General features: G+C 50.3%; 1 protein-coding gene across 1 annotated transcript in view; it reads left to right on the top strand.

Moving 5' to 3' along the window:
- The window catches only part of PLXNB3 (plexin B3), an 87,246-nt gene that overhangs the window by 61,733 nt on the left and 6,042 nt on the right, over positions 1–19,471 (top strand). The gene's annotated exons all lie outside the window — the stretch shown is intronic.

Raw genomic sequence — 19,471 nt, 5'->3', positions numbered from 1 at the left:
TGCAGGGACTCGTGGTTCATGTGGACCCCCACTCCCACCCCTGGGGGACAAGCCTCACCTGCTGGGCAGTCAGGACATAGAGGTGGCTTTCGCCACTGCTGTGTCTACATTAGCAGGTCTGGGCTGATGGCTGAGCCCAGAGGCCCCACTTGCTGGGAGTGGTACACCTGGCCTTGGGAGCCATTGAGAAAGACCTGGAGGGACGACAAGGCCTGCTGTCAAGATGGCCACAGGTACGACACCAGGGCACGTGCCATCCTCTTGGTTGGGACTCCCAGGGAACATCTCTGTCCCATAGAGCCAGCTCTCCTCCTGCTGACCAGGAGGCCGTACATGCCATGGAGGGTGGGCAGGCTCCCCAAGAGTTCTGCTTTACCTCCCCTCCCCCATTTCTCCGGCCTACCCAGCCACTCTGGGCAGGAGGGCAGCTGCAGGGAGACAAGTGGTCAGGGAGGAGGCAAGACTTGCCTCTCGGAAAGACCCTGGGGCCAGGCTGGCTCTGGGACCAGGCACTACCCACCCCTACCCCGTGGCATTCCTGCCCACCTTGGACCGGTCAGCTTCCGCTATTGGCTGGAGAAATGGGGCCGCCCGGGAGCCTCCTGGGAAGTCATCCCCAAGTCATGCGCACTAGAGCCCCAGGAGCTGGCACCTGGCCAGCCATCCGTGCGACACGGCCTTTCAACCTGCCAGCGTGACACAGCCCGAGAGGTGGAAGGTACCCGGGGCTTCCCGAGCCGCAGCAGCAGGCCCACACCCAGTCAAGCCAGCAAGGAAGCTGGGCCGTGCCCCGCAGCATAGACGCCTGGGTGTCAGGGGTCCAGGACCAGGGCAGCCCCTTCACCTTACCTTATGCAGCTGACCCTGGGTGTCCCCCAGGAAAAGCGACAGCTCCGTCCGCTGGGAGGCTGGGCACGGCACTGATGGGCTGTCTCAGCTGCAGCACGGGCTCGGCCACCAGGGGCTGGCGGCCCGCAATGGGGCTGGGGGTGTGCTCATCACCGCAGGGGTATGACTCCGGGGAGTCCTGGATGGGCAGGGAGGGGAGAATCAGTCCCAGCGAGAGGTGGGAGGTACCTTCCCTGGGGGCCCAGAGCGAGTCGAGGCTGGAGGGCAGGGCCAGAGAGCCCTGGGGGGCCCAGGGCAGAGTGGTCAGAGGGACGAGAGGGACGGCAGGAGCCGCCTCAGGATCGTGGCTGGCAAAGCCGAGGGGGCGAGGGGCCACTCACAGCGGGCAGGGCGACGCAGCGCGATGTGACTCCGTACTCCACGGCGGCTTCCTCCACGCCACCCGGGCCCCGGCCGCCGGCTGTGTAGCAAAGGCGCCGTGCGTGCTCCATGCTCCCGTCCAGCTCAGCCAGGGGAAAGGCGCACAGCGCCGCCCGGGCCCCGCCGGGGCCTGCGGCGAACGCCCCCAGCAACGCGCTTGGCGTGAGGAAGGCGGCCCGGATGAGGCCCTGGCCCCGGCAGGCGAGGGGCACCTCCACGTAGGAGTACAGGTTGGGGTCCCCCAGGCAGACCCGGGCCACGTAGGAGCGGTACTCTCGGCCTGCGCCCGGGCCCCGCGGCGGCGGAAGACGAAGTAGGCGGAGCGGGTGCTGGCGAAGGCCCCCACGTAGCTGTTGTTGTAGTCGGAGAAGTCGCCCACCACGAGGCGGCCCAGGCCCTCGCTGGAGAAGGGCTGCGGCCCGGCCAGTTGGCGCACGGTCAGGGGTGGCACCCCGCCCGACAGCTTGCCCGCCAGGCCTCTGGCCACCAGCAGGAGGTCCCGGCCCGGCGCCTGCACCACCAGGCCCACCGTGGCAACTCCCGGGGCGTTGGCGGCCACGAACTGCCCGTCCCCGGGCTCCTCGGCCTGGTACAGCACCTGCGCCACGTCCTCGAGGCACCGCTTCTCGCACACGCCCTGGCGCGCCTGCCCGCAGGCCACGAGCTCCCCGGTCTGGGGGCTCACCAGGAGCAGCTGATTGGTGTTGTCGGTGAGCCGGGCCTGCGGGCAGTCGGCCGGGTCCCGGAAGGGCACGCAGTCGGGACTGTCGAAGACAGGGCCGGTGACAGCCACTGCCTCGAGCCGGAGCTCGGGGCTGAGCTGGAAGAGACGGTTCACCGCCCCGACGAAGAGCGTGCCACGGCCCGGCTCCAGAGCCAAGTGGTTGAAGGTGGTGTTGGGTGCGGAGAAGCGATGGGCCCGAGTCAGGGGCAGCGGCAGGCACAGCAGCAGCAGCATGGGCAGGAGGCGGGGACTGAAGGGGCACCGGGGAGCCATCACGGGCACCTGGGGTGGGGGGAACAGAGCCAAGTGAGGCCTGGGCGTGGAAGAGGGGTGGAGAGAGAGCACCGGAGGGAGGAGGGAGGAAGAATCCAGAAGAGCGACAGATAGAAAGGGAGGGAGAGGGACAGAGAAAGAGACAGAGGGAGACGGAGAGAAAGAAGCAGAGACACAGAGAGAGAGAGAGTATCCAAGGGATGGGGAGAAGGTGGGTGGGGGCACATGTGTGCCCAAGGAGAATTGCTTTTATCTCCTACTTTTTATGCGTCCAGGGATTGTTGAAGGAGGAGCAGTGACAGAGACAGGAAAGGGCAGGAGAGGAGGGCCATGCAGGGGGAGAAGCAGGTGGTGCCGATGGGGGGGGAGATGGGGGGAGGCAGTGGATGGGCAGCACCCAGGTGAGGGGGAAGGGGGCAAGGACAAGGACGAAGACAAGGAGGTAGGAGAAGGGACGCTGGTGGAAGCCATGTCACAGGGATCCTGTGCCTGCCACCCAACGATGAAGAGACACAAGGCCACCGCAAGGCAAGGGGGGACACCCATAAGCACAAGGGACATCAAGGGCAGGGGGAGAAAATCGCCCCAGGCAGGCAGCCAGCTGTAAAGAGGGACCCTGGCAGAAGCGTGGAGAAGGAGTTGCTGGGGAGGGAGAGAAAGCCAGGGAGAAACTGAGGCAGCCAGAGAACTCCAGGGCAGAAGAGTGAGGGCAGGTCGCAGAGGGCCGGGAGGTGGTCAGAGCAGGGGCTGGGGGAGACCCGAAAGCCAGACAGAGTGGGGGTTGGGGGAGGCAGTGGGGGCACCAAGAGACAACACAAGGTGTGGGGGTGGGGGGAGGGGAGGTCTGTTCCCTGGTCTGTAGGGCCCCAGCCCCTGGGGGTGCTTGAAGGGAGGCATGAGAGAAAAGAGAGCCTGACTGGAGGAGAGGGCAGTCGGGAGGAAGCTAAAGGCGGCTGGGCACTCGACCTACCCACATGCAGCCATTCAGAGCTCAGACTACAGTTATTCAAGCCATGGGCCATTGTGTGGGGCCCCAAGCCTCCAGAAAAAGCGCTCCCGAGTGGGGGCTCCCTGCTGCATGTCCCCTTTTTCACCCCACTCTCAGCAACCTCGGCCCCAGCTGGCTACCACGTGATTGTGGCGAGAGAGGCACAGAAAGAGACCCCACACTGGCAGAAGGGGACAGAAGCCAGGCCCTCGGTTGAGCTAGGGGTCTCAAGTGAGCCCGGCATGTGGGCACACGCGGCTGCTGTGAGCAGGCCCACTGTCCTCGGTGCCTGCAGCTTGGCAGCTGGAGACGCCAGGCTGGGCCGCGGGCGGGTGTGCCAGCTGGAGGCAGAGCCCCAAGGAAGGCCGCCAAGCCCCCCTTATCTCAGGGACACAGACAGGGGAAGGTCAGGCCTGGCTTGGGGACAGGGCATTTCCTCTAGACCCAGGATATCAGCAGCAATGTCTGGGGTGTGGCTGAGGGGGTAGAGGGACAGCATCTGGGGCCCCAGGCCCAGGCTCCTGGACTGCTTGGCTTGCCTTGCCTTGCTCCTTCCTGGGGACACCCTGTAGATGGGGCCCCGGGCACTTACGCCTCGGAGGGGAGCAAACAGAGGGTCTCCTGGGCAGTGTGGCACCGAGGGAAGCACATCTCCTCTGTTCAGCTGGGGTCTGGTGGGCAGTGGCGACGGGCACAAGACGGTTATGGGGGCATTGTCCTGGAGTGGAGGGAGACCGTTGAGCCTTGGCCCCGGGAGAGAGGCCGGGCGGGGGCAAGTGGGCCTGGAGGCTGGGCTCTCGCCACGCTGGCAGCTTTGTCAGTGCGGCTGGGCCAAGGCAGCCCGTCTCCACCCCAACAATGCCTGTCCACAGGCCCTCGCCAGGGACTCCATCTTGGTGCTCTTACCCCCCACTCCGGGCTGTTCTGGCCAGGGGCTCTCCCTTGCCAATTTCACCCCCAGAGAGACACCCCCTAGACCTGGGGACAAAGGACAGGGTTTCTTCTAGCCAGAAAAATGAGACCCACACACAAAGCCTTACCCCAATTCTACCCCGTGCCAGCCAGCGGGCTCCTTCTCTGTGTCCTCCCTCTCCCGGGTCCCTGTGAAGGGCACAGGGTGTCGCGAGCCCCCACGGAAGGTCAGGGTGCTGAGCCCCCTGCAGCCAGCCTCAGCCTTAGTAGCCTTGGTGCCCGGCTGAAGTGCCGTCCTCCTGGCCCCCAATGCCTCGGCCTTTGTCCAGACTGGGGGCAGGGAGGTGCTGGACAAAGACAGCCCGTCCGGGGAGACCTTCTACCTCCACCCCTTGGCCTGGAATAAGACTGGCCAGAGAGCAAGCGGTAATTCGTCTCCATCCAGCCCCACCCCAGGGGCTCGCAAAGTCGCGGCCAGGTACAGCCTGGATGGCCATGGGAGGTGCCAGGGGAGGGTGCTGCTGAGGATGCACAGGACGGGTGGGGCAACTGGTTGCCGGCTGTTCCCTTCTCCTCGTCCAGGGAAACACCACCCTACGATGGGCCTCGGGGCTCCCTCCGTGCATGGGGGTGCTGACGGGGGAAGGAGTGGCAACTGGCAGCTGGCTCTCCTGCCAGCCTCACAGGGGCACCATCTGCATGCGGTGCTGGCAGAGCTGGGGCCCCGGCCTGTGGGGCAGGGGCAGTGCACTCGGGCTGGGGGTTCCCGCTCCATCGTGCACCGTGGCAGCAGGCGCAGGCTCCAGCGCAGGCTCTGGCTCCAGGGCAAGGTGGCAGCAGTGGGGGCTCACCGCCACCTGGCTGGGCCGGCTGGGTGGCTGCCGCGCGGGGGAGCCGCGGGCCTCTCTTCCCTTACCCCTGAGCTCCGGTTTCAGCGCCCCCCCAGCTTTCTTTTTCCCATTTGGGGTTAGAAACCTGGGGTCCTCCTCCCAGCTCCGGGCCATGGCCTCAGGGTAGCACGTCCCTAAGGCATCAGGAGCTGTCTCAGGGCCTGACTGGTGCCTGAGGGCCTCTGCCCTATCGGGGCTAGGTGGCTCTGCAGACCCTTGGCTTCTCCCAGGTCCCAGCACGCCTCCCAAGGTGGTGCCCCACGGCCCAGCCCTTGCACCCCCGGCTAACTCCCTCACCAGCCCCAGTTCCTTCTCGCCTACCTGGTGGGCCGCTGGCCGGGGCTGAGAGCAGCGCTGGCAGTGCCAGAAGTGTGTCCCAGCAGAGCCCCCCGGCCTCCTCCCCCACAATGCACCCAAGTGCCCAACCCGACTTATCCTGGCGGTGCCGGCCGGCTGCCTTAAAGCCTCCTCCCCGCCCGGCCCATTTGCCTGATGGTGCAGGGCGGGCGCTGCTGCCCCTCTGCCGGCCATGGTGGGCACAATGCCGGAGGGCTGGCCGTGGGCACCTGGCTGGAGCAGGTGAGAGCGGGCGCGCCCTCCCATTGGGTGGGTAGGGGGACATCTCCGTAGCTCTTCCGCTGCGCCTTGCGGCGCCATTCAGAGACAAAGCCCACAGCCACCTGATCCAAGAGTCTCCGGGGGCCTCAGGGCGGAACTATTTGCCAACAGATGAGGCTCCACTGCCAGAAGAGCCCATCTCCAAAGGACACAGTGAGGTACCTCAAGGAGGAGCCAAGTCTCGGGAGAGCTTCACAGAGAAAAGGCATATTTAAGCTGACCTTGAACCACACAAAGTTCTGCCTCTACTGGTATCTTCCTGACAACCAAGGCTGGTCTAAGTGTTCTCATGTTAACTTGAACAATTCTTCGGATGACCCCCGGAGAGGTTATAGTTATTTCCTGCAGTTCACAGGTGGGGAAACTGGAGGCACGGAGGTTAGGGAAACCTGCACAAAAATTGCATGGCCAGTTAGTGCCAGCCGTTATCAACTGCAGGCCCTGCACTTAACCATCAGGCCACGTGGCTCCTGAACTATAAACCAAGGCAGGCACTGGGCAGAGGGAGATGGCCTGCAGACATGCCTGCCCAGGTGTGCTTTCTCCTGCCTGGAGCACAGACTTGGCTGGTGGGTGCGGAGGTGGAGCCAAATCAGGGAGAACCTGAACTTATGTCACCATGACCTTGTAAATAGCTTTGAATTTGGACAAGTGTAAGCTGGTGGCCCTGGGTGAAGGGGCAGAATCCTGGAGACCTCGTGGTTGGGTGGGGGCAGGAGGCAATGGAGGCAAGAGAATCCAGGAGACTCCTGGCCCTTCTGCTGGGGGCACGTCCCTGCAGGGCAGGGGTGCCAGTGGAGGGGGTGGGGAGTGGAAGGATGGGAGGACTGGGAGAGGTCCATAAGGATAGAGGAGACGGCCAATGGAGTTGCTGGGGTCTTAGTGAGAGGCCCGCCCAGGGTGGCTGGAGCACTGGGACCGGTGTGGGCCGCTAGAGGGGGCTTGAAAGGGAGACCAGCGGTGTCCAGGAGGTGAGCACCCCAGCGCCTGGGAAGGCCCAGGAGATGTGAATATAGATGTGACTGCTCCCTCCATCCATGTACCTCCAAGGGGCCAAGAAGGGGCCGTGAGTGGATCTAGAAGCTCCAGGAGGGGCAGGTTGCTGGGGTGGCACAATGTGGGGGGAGGGGTGGTGGAGGACCCCCCTGGACAATAGACTGGAAGGACTGTCCCTTAGCAACCCCATAGGGCAGCTGACCCTGTCTCCCCAACCCTATCCGTCCGTCCACCTCTACAGCTAACACACACATATGTCCCTGGCAACCTCAGGAAAGACAGACATCTCAAGCTCATCAGGGAGAACATTTTTCTCCTACCTTCCACAGAAGAAAAATAAATTATTCCCCTCACCACAGCCCTTGGAGATGTACTCACACCGATGCTCACAGATCACCCACTTATCAGTGTCCTTGGAAGAGGTGGGAGGCGGCCTCAAGCGCGGCCTCGAACACCAGGGGTGCTGTGCTGACACTGACTGCTTACGTGGAGTGCAAGGGTCCTAGATGCTGGAAAGAGGCTCACTGGGTCACCGCCAGTGTGCACTTTGAGTCTGCCGGGCGTGGAGGGATCAAGCTGCTGCTGGTGTCCTGGGCTGGCAGGAACCGCACAGACATTTATTTCTGCTCTCCGCAACTTCACCAATACTTACACTTAGGCTTTGCCTTAGTCCTTCCTGTCGATACTGTGGGGTTTGAGATGGCGATGCCTTGCTGGGCTTTTAACAAATGGCGTCCCTTCGACTACCAGCAGGGAACTTCTTTATGTTTCGAGCCGAGCTTCATGTTTCCTTTTCTCTGCAAAAATGCCTGGAAACAGGTCTTGGCCACAATTCTTGATTTAGGTTGTCTTTTCCCTACTATCTTGAGGGATTCTTTATATGTCCTGGATACTGGGGTACTGGTGTGTTATGTGTTCTCTCCATGCCCGTGACTTGTTCTCAGTTTGCTTATGGCGCCGTTGGGAACAAGTAAGTCTAATTTAGATATAACTAAGCGTTTATCATTCTTTATGCTTTTGTCCTTTTTTGTCTTGCTTTGTGAAATCCTCCCCTACCCGAGACCATATAGAAATTGTCTCCCGGGTCTCTTTTCTAAATATTTAATAGGTTTTCATGTTCGAGGACTCTTCGATCCATCTGGAATGGGTTTGTGCGGGTGATGTGAGGTAGGGGTTATGTTGCTTTTCCTTTTTCCACGTGAGGGGCTGTCATCCTAGCCCTAGTGGTCAGCCTATCCAGTCACTGAGGTGCGCTGAGCTCCTTGGTCAGACGAAGTGTTCCTCCCTGTCCCAGGCGTAGGAGGCCAGGCAGCTCTCTCTTCTGGGTCCCTTGGTGTCTTTGTATGCCCCCGTTACACTTTACGAAAGTTTTTAAAGCTTAATTTTCTTCTCTTTCTCCTTCCTTCTCCTTGCTTCTCTTCCCTTGGTTTGTTTCTCCTTCTCATACCTTTCAAAATTATCTCTTGCCTATTCTAGGGCTCCTAGTTTTCCTAAAACTTGAAGAAACAGCTTGTCAAGTTCTGGGAAAGTCTGTTGGGATTTCTTGAAGGGGTAAATAGAGGTTTTGTTGAATTCTGAATCATTTTGGAGACTACCTATCTCTTAAAATATTGTTTCCCATCTATGAACATAATGTGCTTCTCTCTTTACAAGATCCTTATATACATTGTTTCCCAGAGGACTGGCACCTCATTTGTTGTACTTACGATAAATTGCTGTCTCGTCTTCTTTCTCTCTCCATGACCTTCTGACTGTGTCACTGGTATAAAGTCTAATGATTCTTTTGGGATTCCTTTTGTGGATTCTCTTCCTCTCTCTTTAAAAGATTATTTATTTATTCATTTGATAGAGAGAGAGAGCACAAGCAGGAGTAGCAGGCAGAGGAGAAGCAGACTCCCCGGAGCAGGGAGCCCAATGTGGCTCGATCCCAGGACTCCCTGGGATCATGACCTGAGCCAAAGGTAGATGTTAACCGACTGAGCCACTCAGGAGACCCTATGTCCCTTTTTCTACTTACACAATCATCTCATCTGCCACCAATGACTATTCTCCTGTTTCTTCTTTTCCATCCTTTTATCTAGTTTCTTTTTTTCTTATTATGTTCAATTAGCTGACATATAATACATCATTAGTTTTTTATGTAGTATTTAATGATTCATTTGTTGTGGATAACACCCAGTGCTCATCACCACATGTACCCTCCTTAATACCCACCACCTGATTATACCTCCCCCACCCCCTGCCCCTTCTGTAATCTTCAGTTTGTTTTCCAGAGTCCAGAGTCTTTTGTTTGTCTCCCTCTCTTGATTTCTTCCCATTCAGTTTTCCCTCCCTTCCCCTGTGGTCCTCCGCACTATTTCCTTATGTTCCACATATGAGTGAAACCATATAATAATTGTCTTTTTCTCTGCTTGACTTATTTCACTTAGCATAATCCCCCTCCAGTTCCATCCAAATTGATGCAAATGTTGGGAAATCATCCTTTTCTGATGGCTGAGTAATAGTCCATTGCATATATAAACCACATCTTCTTAATCCAGTCATCTGTTGGAAGGGCATCTCAGGTCCCTCCACAGTTTGGCTATGGTGGACAATGCTGCTATGAACATTGCGGCATGTGCCCCTTCTTTTCACTACATCTGTACTTTTGAGTAAATACCTAGTAGTGCAATTGCTAAAGGTTGTGGGTAGCTCTATTTTTAATGTCTTGAGTGGAACCTCCATACTGTTTTCCAGTATGGCTGCACCAGTTTTTATTCCCACCAACAGTGTAAGAGTGGCTCCCCTTTCTCTGCATCTTTGGCAACAACACTTGTTTTTTTCCCTGTCTTGTCTTATTTTTTGCCATTCTAACTGGCATAAGGTGGTATCTTTATTGTGGTTTTGATTTGTATTTCCTGATGTCCAGTGATATTGAACATTCTTTTCATGTGTCTGTTAGCCATTTGTATGTCTTCTTTGGAGAAGTGTCTGTTCATGTCTCCTGACCATTTCTTGACTGGATTATTTGTTTTTTGGGTGTTGAGTTTGAGAAGTTCTTTATAGATCTTGGATACTAGCCCTTTATCCGTAATGTCATTTGCAAATATCTTCCCCATTCCATGGGTTGTGTTTCAGTTTTGCTGACTGTTTCCCTTTGCTGTGCAGAAGCTTTTTTCTTGATGAAGTCCCAGAAGTTCATTTTTGCTTTTGTTTCCCTTTGCCTTTAGAGACATGTCTTGAAAGGAAATTGCTGTGGCCAATGTCAAAGAGGTTACTGCCTATGTTCTTGTTCTTTAGGATTTTGATGGATTCCTGTCTCACGTTAGGTCTTTCATCCATTTGAGTTTATCTTTGTGTATAGCTACTCTCAATGTGAATGGGCTGAATGCTCCCATCAAAAGGCACAAGGTTTCAAATTGGATAAAAAGCAGGACCCATCCATATGCTGTCTACAAGAGACTCATTTTGAAACTAAAGAACCTACAGACTGAAAGTGAAGGGATGGAGAACCATTTATCATGCCAACGGACCTCAAAAGAAAAGCTAGCAATTTATCAGACAGATTAGATTTAAACCGAAGACTGTGCAAGAGATGTAGAGGATACTATATCATACTTACAGGGTCTATCCAACAAGAAAATCTAACAATTAGGGGGTCATCTTCTCTGCCCCCAACATGGGAGCAGCCAACTACATAAACCAACTAATAACCAAAATAAAAATCATATTGATAGTAATACATTAATAGTAGGAGACTTCAACACTCCACTCACAGTGCAGTAGACAGATCATCTAAGCAGAAGATCAACAAAGAAAGAAGAGCTCTCAAGAACACATTGGACCAGATGGACTTCGTGAGATATATACACAGAACATTCCATCCTAAAACAACAGAATATTCATTCTTCTCACGTGCACACAGAACTTTCTCCAGACTAATCACATACCGTGTCATAAATCATGTCTCAACTGATACCAAAAAGGTTGAGATTATTCCCCGCGCATTTTCAGACCACAATGCATTGAAACTGGAACTAAAACCACAAGGAGAAATTTGAAAAGAACCCAAACACTTGAGGTTAAAAAAGCATCCTGCTGAAGAATGAATGGGGTCAACCAGGAAATTAAAGAGGAGCTTAAACAGTTTATGCAAACCTATGGAAAAATGAAAACACATCGGTTCAGAACCCATGGGATACTGCAAAAGTTCTCCTTAGAGGGAAGTACATAGCCATCCAAGACTCTCTCAAAAAACTTAGAAAAATCCCAAAATGCAAAAAGCTAACCCACCTAAAGGATCTGGAGAAGGAACAGCAAATAAAAGCCTAAACCAAGCAAGAGAAGAGAAATAATAAAGGTTAGAGCAGAAATCAATGAAAATAAAAACTAGAAGAACAGTAGAACAGATCAATGAAACTAGAAGCTGGTTCTTTTGAAAGAGTTAATAAGATCGACAAACCTTGTGGCCAGACTTACCCAAAAGAAAAAAAGCAGAAAGGACCCAAATTAATAAAATCATGAATGGAAAGCGGGGAGAAAATCTACAATCAATACCAAGGAAATAGAAGCAATTATTAGAATGTATTACCAACAGCTATATGCCAATAAACCTCAGGCAATCTGGAAGAAATGGATGCCTTCCTGGACACTTATAAACTATTCAAGACTGAAACACAGAAGAAATAGGACAATCTGAAACGACCACAATAGCCAGCAAGGAAATTGAAACGGTAACCAAAACCCTCCCAAAAAACAAGAGTCCAGGGTCAGGTGGCCTCCCAGCAGAATTGGCTGAACATTTAAAGAAGAATAATACCTATTCTTCTCTGAAACTGTTTAAAAAATAGAAATGCAGCGGAAAACTTCCAAACTCACCTTATGAGGCCAGGATTACCCTGATCCCAAAAACCAGACAAAGAGCCCATCAAAGGAGAATGACAGACCTAATATCTCTGATGAACTTAGCCACAAAGTTGTTTGTTTTTTTTTTCACTTACTTTCCTGGATAGTACAACACCGAAAGAGAGCAAAGGGAGGGGCGCCTTTGGTGTTCTCAGTGAATCTCAACGCCTGCTTTCAACTCAGGTCACGATCCTGGGGTCCTGAGAGCCCCGAAGTCAAGCAGTCGAGCCACATGGGCTCCTGCTCAGAGGGGGTCTGCTTCTCCCTCCCCCACCTCGCTGCAAGGCGCGAGCTTCTCAAATCAATAAATAAGCTTTTAAAAGGCAAAAAAAAAAAAAAAAAAAAAAAAAAAAAGCAAAGGAAATGGTTCTCAATGTTTACCCGTTGGGCATAGTGCCTTAAGATTATGTTGGTAGACACATTTATGAGAGTAAGGACGTTCTCTGTCAGTCCTAGCTTCTTATGTGTGGAATTTATCAAATAATTTTCCCCTTGAAGTGCACTGAGATGGTGGCCAGGAGTTTCTTCCTCTCATCCATTACATGGCAAAATTGCATTAATTGATTTTCAATGTTAAACCACCTTTGCATTTTCTGGGCTAAACTTAACTCGTCATGGCGCATTTTCTTCATATATAGTTCTGGATTGGCTTGCCTTTGTTTCTTCTTTTTCTTCCTTCCTTCTTCCTTCCTTCCTTCCTTCCTTTCTTCCTTCCTTCTTTTCTTTTCTTTCTTTCTTTTTCTTTCTTTCTTTCTTTCTTTTCTTTTCTTTCTCCTTCCCTCCTCCCTTCTCCCTCCCTTCTTTCCTCCCTTCTTTCTCCTCCCTTCCCTCCCCTCTCTTTCTTTCTGCCTTGTATTACTCCTTGCTGAGTTTTTGGAATAGAGACATCATAAAATGTGTTGAGAGAGTGTTTTTTTTTCTTTTTCGTTCCTTGGAACAATTTATCCGATACAGAGGGGTTATTCATTTCTGAAGATCTGATAGAATTCATCTGCCAAACCTTGGTTTTCAGTCTCTTGCCACTCTATCCATACATTTTATTTATTTTTTTAAAGATTTTATTTATTTATTCAACAGAGATAGAGACAGCCAGCGTAGAGAGGGAACACACATACAGGGGAGTGGGAGAGGAAAGAAGCAGGGCCTGCCAGCAGAGGAGTTTTCGATGTGGGGCTCGATCCCGCAACGCCGGATCACGCCCCTGAGCCAAAGGCAGACTTTAACCGCTGTGCCACCCAGGCGCCTCCCTATCCATACATTTTAAAACTACTGATCCAATTTCTTTAATAATTATGGGACTGTTCAGGCCTTCTCTGTTTTTCTGAGTCAATTTTTTTGTGGTAAGAAATTCATCACAGCGCCAATTTCCCCATCCTGACCTTTTTAAGTGTACAGTTCAGTAGTGCAGATGCTTATACTGTTATGAAACAGATCTTCAGAACTTTTCGGTCTTGCGAAACTTTCGCCTTTGGCCCCCTCCTCCAGCCCTTGGCACCTATCATTTTACTTTCCATTTTTATGAATTTGACAACTTTAGATACTACAGAGAAGTGGAATCATACAGTATTTGTCATTTGTGACTGGCTTCTTCACTTGGCATAATGTCCTCGGTCATCCATGTTGTAGCAGCAAATGGCAGGATTTCCTTGCTTTCCAGAAAGAATAATATTCCATTATATGGATAGGACCACATTTTGTTCAACCATTCATCAGTCGATGGGATGCTCGGGTTGGCTATTGTGAATATTGCTGCTGTGAACTGATATAAGTATCTCTGCTTTCAATTCTACATGTTCAATGCAATCCCTGTCAAAATAGCATCAGCAGTTTTCACAAAGTTGGAATAAAAACAGCCAAAGGAATGTTGAAAAAGAAACAAAGTTGCGGCATCAAATTGACTTCAAGCTATATTACAAAGCTGTAGTCATCAAGACCGCATGGTACTGGCACAAAAACAGATACATAGATCAATGGAACAGAATAGAGAAGCCAGAAATGAACCTCGGCTCTACGGTCAACTACTCTTGACCAAGCAGGAAAAAGAATATCAAATGGAAAAAGACAGTCTTCTTTAACAAATGCTGTTAGGAAATTTAGACAGCCACATGCAGAAGAATGAAAAACTGTATCACTTTCTTACACCATACACACAAAAATAAACCCAAATGGGTGAAAGACCTAAATGTGAGACAGGAATCCATCCAAAACCTAGAGCAGAACACAGGCAGCAACCTCTGTGACCTCGGCCACAGCTACTTCTGGCCAGACACGTCTTCAAAGGCAAGGAAAACAAAAGGCAAAAATGAACTATTGGGACTTCATCAAGATAAAAAAGCTTCTGCACAGCAAAGGAAACAGTCAACAAAACCAAAAGACAACCGACAGAATGCGAGAACATATTTGCAAATGTCTTATCAGATAAAGGCTAGTATCCAAAAATCTATAAAGAACTTATCAAACTCAACACCCAAAACAAATAATTCAGTCAAGAAATGGTCAGGAAGACATGAACAGACATTTCTCCAAAGAAGACCTACAAAGGGCCAAGGACACATGAGAAAATGCTCAACATACCTGGGCATCAGGGAAACAAGTAAATCAAAAACCAGAGATAATACCTCACACAAGTCAGAATGGCTAAAATCAACAACTTAGAAACAACAGATGCTGGAAGTGGTGATGCAGAGAAAGGGGAGCCCTCTACACTGTGCTGGTGGGAATGCAAGCCGGTGCATTACTCTGGAAAAACAGTGGGCATGGCAGTTCCTCAAAAGTTAAAAATAGAACTGGTCTCTACCATTCAGCAATTGCAATTACTGGGTATTTACCACAAAGAGACAAACATAGTGATCTGAAGGGGCACCTGTGCCCCAATGTTTATAGCAGCAATGTGCACAATAATCAAACTATGGAAAGAGCCCAGATGTCCATCGACAGATGAATGGATAAAGAAGGTGTGGTACACACACACACACACACACACACACACACACACACACACACACAGAATGGAATACTACTCAGCCATCAACAAATGACATCTTGCCGCTTGCAAGGATGCGGATGGAAGTAGAGGGTATTATGCTAAGCGAAATAAGTCAATCAGAGAAAGTCAATTATATGATTTCACTCATGTGGAATTTAAGAAACAAAACAGAATCATAAGGGAAGGGAGGGAAAAATAAAATAAGATGAAATCAGAGAGGGAAACAAACCATAAGAGACTCTTTTTTTTTTTTTTTAAAGATTTTATTTGTCAGAGAGAGAGAGAGTTGGACAAGCAGGGAGCAGCAGGTGGGAGAAGCAGGCTCCCCACTGAGCAAGGAGCCTGATTCAGACTCAGCTCTCCAAGACCCTGGGATCAAGACCTGAGCTGGAAGGCAATGGCTGAATTGACTGAGCCACCCAGGCATCCCCCATAAGAGATACTCTAACTCTAGGAAACAAAATGAGGGCTGCTGGAAGGGAGGTGGGTGGGAGGATAGGATAACTGGGTGATGGACATTAAGGAGGGCACGTGATATTCATGAACACTGGGTGTTATATGCAACTGATGAATCACTAAATTCTACCCCTGAAACTAATGATACACTGCATGTTAATTAACTAAATTTAAGTAAAAATCTAAAAAACCCAAAAAACCCACAAATATCTCCTTATTAATTTTTTTGATATATATATATATAAAGATAGTATAGCATATATATATATATATATATATATATATATCCCATAAGTAGGATTGCTGGACGATAAGGCAGTTGTATTTTAAGTGTTTTCAGGAACCTCCATACTGCTTCCTGACAATTTGCACCGCTTTATCATTCTCAACACTGCACAAGTTTTCCAACTTCTTTACATCCTTGCCAACATGTGATATTTTCTGGGGTTTTTTTTTTTTGAGATTTATTTATTTTATGGGAGAGAGAGTGAGAGCATGCATGGGGCAGAGAGAGAATCCCCTAAGCAGACTCCCCTCACAGCCCTGGGATCATGACCTGAGCTGAAACCAAGAGTCAGATGTTCAACTCGAATGCACCACGCAGAGCCCCCTTTCTGTTCTTTTTTCTTTTTTTTTTTAAGATTTTATTTTATTTATTTATCTCGACAGAGATAGAGACAGCCATGCAGAGAGGGAACACAAGCAGGGGAGGAGAGGAAGAAGCAGGCTCATAGCGAAGGAGCCCGATGTGGGGCTCCGATCCCAGCAACGCTGGGATCACGCCCCCTGAGCCGAAGGCAGACGCTAACCACCAGCCACCCAGGCGCCCCCTTTCTGTTCTTTTTTAAATAGTAATCATCCTAATGGTGGTGCCATATTCCTATTGTGGTTTTGATTTACATTTCTGGATGATTAGTGATGTTGAGCCGCCTTTGCATATACTTTTTGGCCATTTGTATGTCACTTCTCCTGGAGTAAAGTCTACTTCCAGCCCTTTTGCCCAATTAAAAATTGGGCAATTTTGATTTTTGTTGTTGTTGAGTTATAGGAGTTCTTATGTATTCTGATGTTAAGCCTTCAGCTGTATGATTTGCAGATATTTTCTCCCATCCCATAGGGTCTTGCACTGCTGGATTGCATGGTCCTTGGATGCACTGAAGGTTCTCATTTTGTCTACTTTTTGCTTCTTTGTTGCCTGTGTTTTTGGTGTGTCACTTCCAAGAAGCTTCACGCCAAGTCCAATGTCATGATGCTTTCCTATGTTTTCTTCTGTGGAGTTTTATAGTTTTAGGTCTTATGTTTAGGCCTTTAAGTGAAGTTGGAGTTGATTTTTGTATATGATAAGATACGTCCACCTAATTTTTGCATGTGGCTGCCAGTTGTCCCTACACCATTTGTTGCGAAGATCGTCCTTTCCCCATTGAATGGTCTTGGCACCCTTGTCAAAGGTCATTTGACCATGCTACACCGGGATTTCTGGGTTTCTACCTGTTCTATAGGTCTGTTTGTCTGTCTTCATGCCGGTACCACACCAGCCTTGGTTCCTGTAGCTTTGCAACAGGTTTTGAAATTCAGAAGTGTGACTTCTCCAAATTTGTGCTTTCCTTTTCAGAATTGTTTTGGTTATTTGGGGTCCCTTTTGAGATTCCATATGAATCTTTTGGATGAGTTTTTCTAGTTTTGAGTTAGTTTTTTTTTTTTTAAAAAGATTTTATTTGTCAGGAGAGGGAGAGAGCTACAAGCAGGGGGAGCGCCCCGGCAGAGTAGGCAGGCTCTCCGCCGAGCAAGTGAGCTCCTCCAGCTCAGGACTCCATCCCAGGACCCCAGGATCATGACCCGAGCCAAAAAGGCAGACGCTCTTCAACTGACTGAGCCACCCAGGTGTCCTTTGTTAAGCCATTTTTTTGAAGATTATTTATTTATTTGACAGAGATAGAGTCAGCCAGCGAGAGAGGGAAACACAAGCAGGGGGAGGGAGAGGAAGAAGCAGGCTCATAGCAGAGGAGCCTGGATGTGGGGCTCGATCCCACAACGCCAGGATCACGCCTCCCCTGAGCCGAAGGCAGACGCTTAACTGCTGTGGCACCCAGGCGCCCAACCTTGGTTAACTTTAACAATATTTTCTTAGGAGCATGCCTATTTCATCACAGTTACACTTATTAGCATAAAAGTCTTTGGTTTTATTTCACTGGGAAATTCTCAAGGCCAAAAAGGCAGATGACACTGCTTAGTCGCCAGCTATTTTGACCCATAAAAATGGCAGGTTCATCTGATTCAACCACATGCATACATGAGAGCACACAGCGGACGAATTGTCTAGATAATGACCATAAAGCACTACACCTGTGTTCCTGCCATCAGCTGGATCACCGCATCTAGTCTTCTGGTCCCTGTGTTTCTCCTTTCCCCTCAACAGAGGCCACAGCTACCCTTTCCTTGTTTTTCTTTATACTTCCCAAATATGCATTATCCCTAAACAATGTTAGTTAGTTTTGGCATCCTTTGAACTTAAGTATAAATGATCAAAGCAGATATATGTTCCTCTAACTTGTTGCTTTATCTACATTATATTTGTGCCATAACTCAAGTTGATGCTGCTCTTCAGCCATACTGCTACCCACTTAATTGTGGCGTGCTTGCTTCGGCAGCCCATGTAATTAGAATTGGAATTATACAGAGAAGATGGCTTGTTTTTTGTCCTCTGGTGCATTGTAAACAATGCTGTCAGTGAATTATTTGTACATGTGATCTGGGTTTTTATTGTAAACGACCTTCTCTAGGATGTGCCCAGAGTGACACTGTTAGGTCATAAACATGTACATCTTCGAATTCTTACTAGATAATGCCAGATTGTTTTCCAAAGTGGTTATACCAGCTTCCAGAGTACTGCCCTCCCCCAAGCTGTGTATGTGAAATTCTGCTGCTCCATATCAATGCTAACCGGATCGTCAGACTTTTTCATTTCTGCCAATCACTGGGAATAAAAGGATATCACCTTGACTTTGATTACATTTCCACAGACCTCCTCTCCTTCTCCTTCTCCTTCTCCTTCTTCTTCTTCTTAAAAGATTTCTTTATTACATATAGAGAGAGATAGAGAGGAAGGGGCAGACGGGGAAGGAGAAGTTTAAGCAGACTCTGCACTGACGATCGTGGAGTCCGACACAGGGCTCGATCCCATGATCCTGAGATCACAATCTGAGCCGGAACCAAGAGTCAGGTGCTTAACCAACCGCTCCGCCCAGGTGCCCTGCAGTTCCACAGAACTTCTGTTCTAACTCTGATGGACAGTAAGGTCTGGCCTTCTACAAGAGGTGGGGCAGAGATGTGAACATCTAGCAGTTTCTTGTGTGTGTGTGTGTGTGTGATCTAGCAGCTTCTTACACAGATTTTTCCATCAACTTCTCCTGTGCACCCCCACCACCATACGCCATATTTTCTGAGATATCCAAAAAGCTTCCAGCTCTTGTGCAAGCTGCTAGCTCCCTGCTCCTGGCTGCCTCCTCCCTGCTGTTGGAAAGTTTGCTCTGTCTCCTCTTTTTTTTTTTTTTAAGATTTTATTTATTTATTTGACAGAGATAGAGACAGCCAGCAAGAGAGGGAACACAAAGCAGAGGGAGTGGGAGAGGAGGTGTGACAGGCTCCCTGTGGAGCAGCGACTCCCGATGTGGGGCTTCCGATCCCGTGACTCCGGGATCATGCCCTGAGCCAAAAGGCAGATGCGTAACGCAAGCTGAGCCACCCAGGCGCCCCTGCTCTGGTCTCCCACATCAGCCTTAGTGCTCCTCCACCTCTTTTCCCACCTTCTAAAACATTCTCTGTAGGCACTCCTCTTATTTTCTGTGGTGAACTTGTTCCTCTTTTTACACTTGTCATTCCCTTGCTGTCATTTTCATGGTGTTTCTTTAGAAGCACAGATTCACAGATGTTCAAGCTCCCCAAGTTTTTTACACTGTATCACTTGACGCGGGCTAAAGCTGTATTCGTGTATATCCCTCTTTCCATCCTAGGACGCTTAGCTGTACATTTCTCTCCTTTCATTCTGCTAGACTGGTTTATTTTGCTAATTTCAGAGAACAAACTTTGGCTTTATTGATCTTTCTTTTTCCATTTCCTCATTAATTTATGCTGTCTTTTTGTGATTTCCTTTTTCTACTTTCCTTTCTCCTGGCTTTGTTCTGCTGTGGTTTTTTCCTGAATTGGTGCTCATATCTTATTCTTTTTGCTATGCATTTCGACCTCAAGCACTGCCGGAGCGCTTATGTCCTATATGTTTTTTTAAGATTTTATATTAGAGAGAGAGAGAGTAGAGGAGAGAGGTTTTGAGCGGAGAAGGGGAGAGCACGGAGTGGGCGCGGAGAGCAGAGGAGAGAGAAGCAGGCTCCCAGTGGAGCAGGGAGCTTCTAATGTGGGGCTCCAATCAGGATCCTCGGGATCATGGACCTGAGCCGAAGGCAGACGCTTCACCGACAGCC

This window comes from Ursus maritimus, assembly GCF_017311325.1.
Source record: "Ursus maritimus isolate PB19 chromosome X unlocalized genomic scaffold, ASM1731132v1 scaffold_X1, whole genome shotgun sequence".
NCBI lineage: Eukaryota > Metazoa > Chordata > Mammalia > Carnivora > Ursidae > Ursus > Ursus maritimus.
The sequence above is the reverse complement of the archived record's forward strand: the minus strand, read 5'-3'. Positions and strand labels throughout refer to the sequence as shown.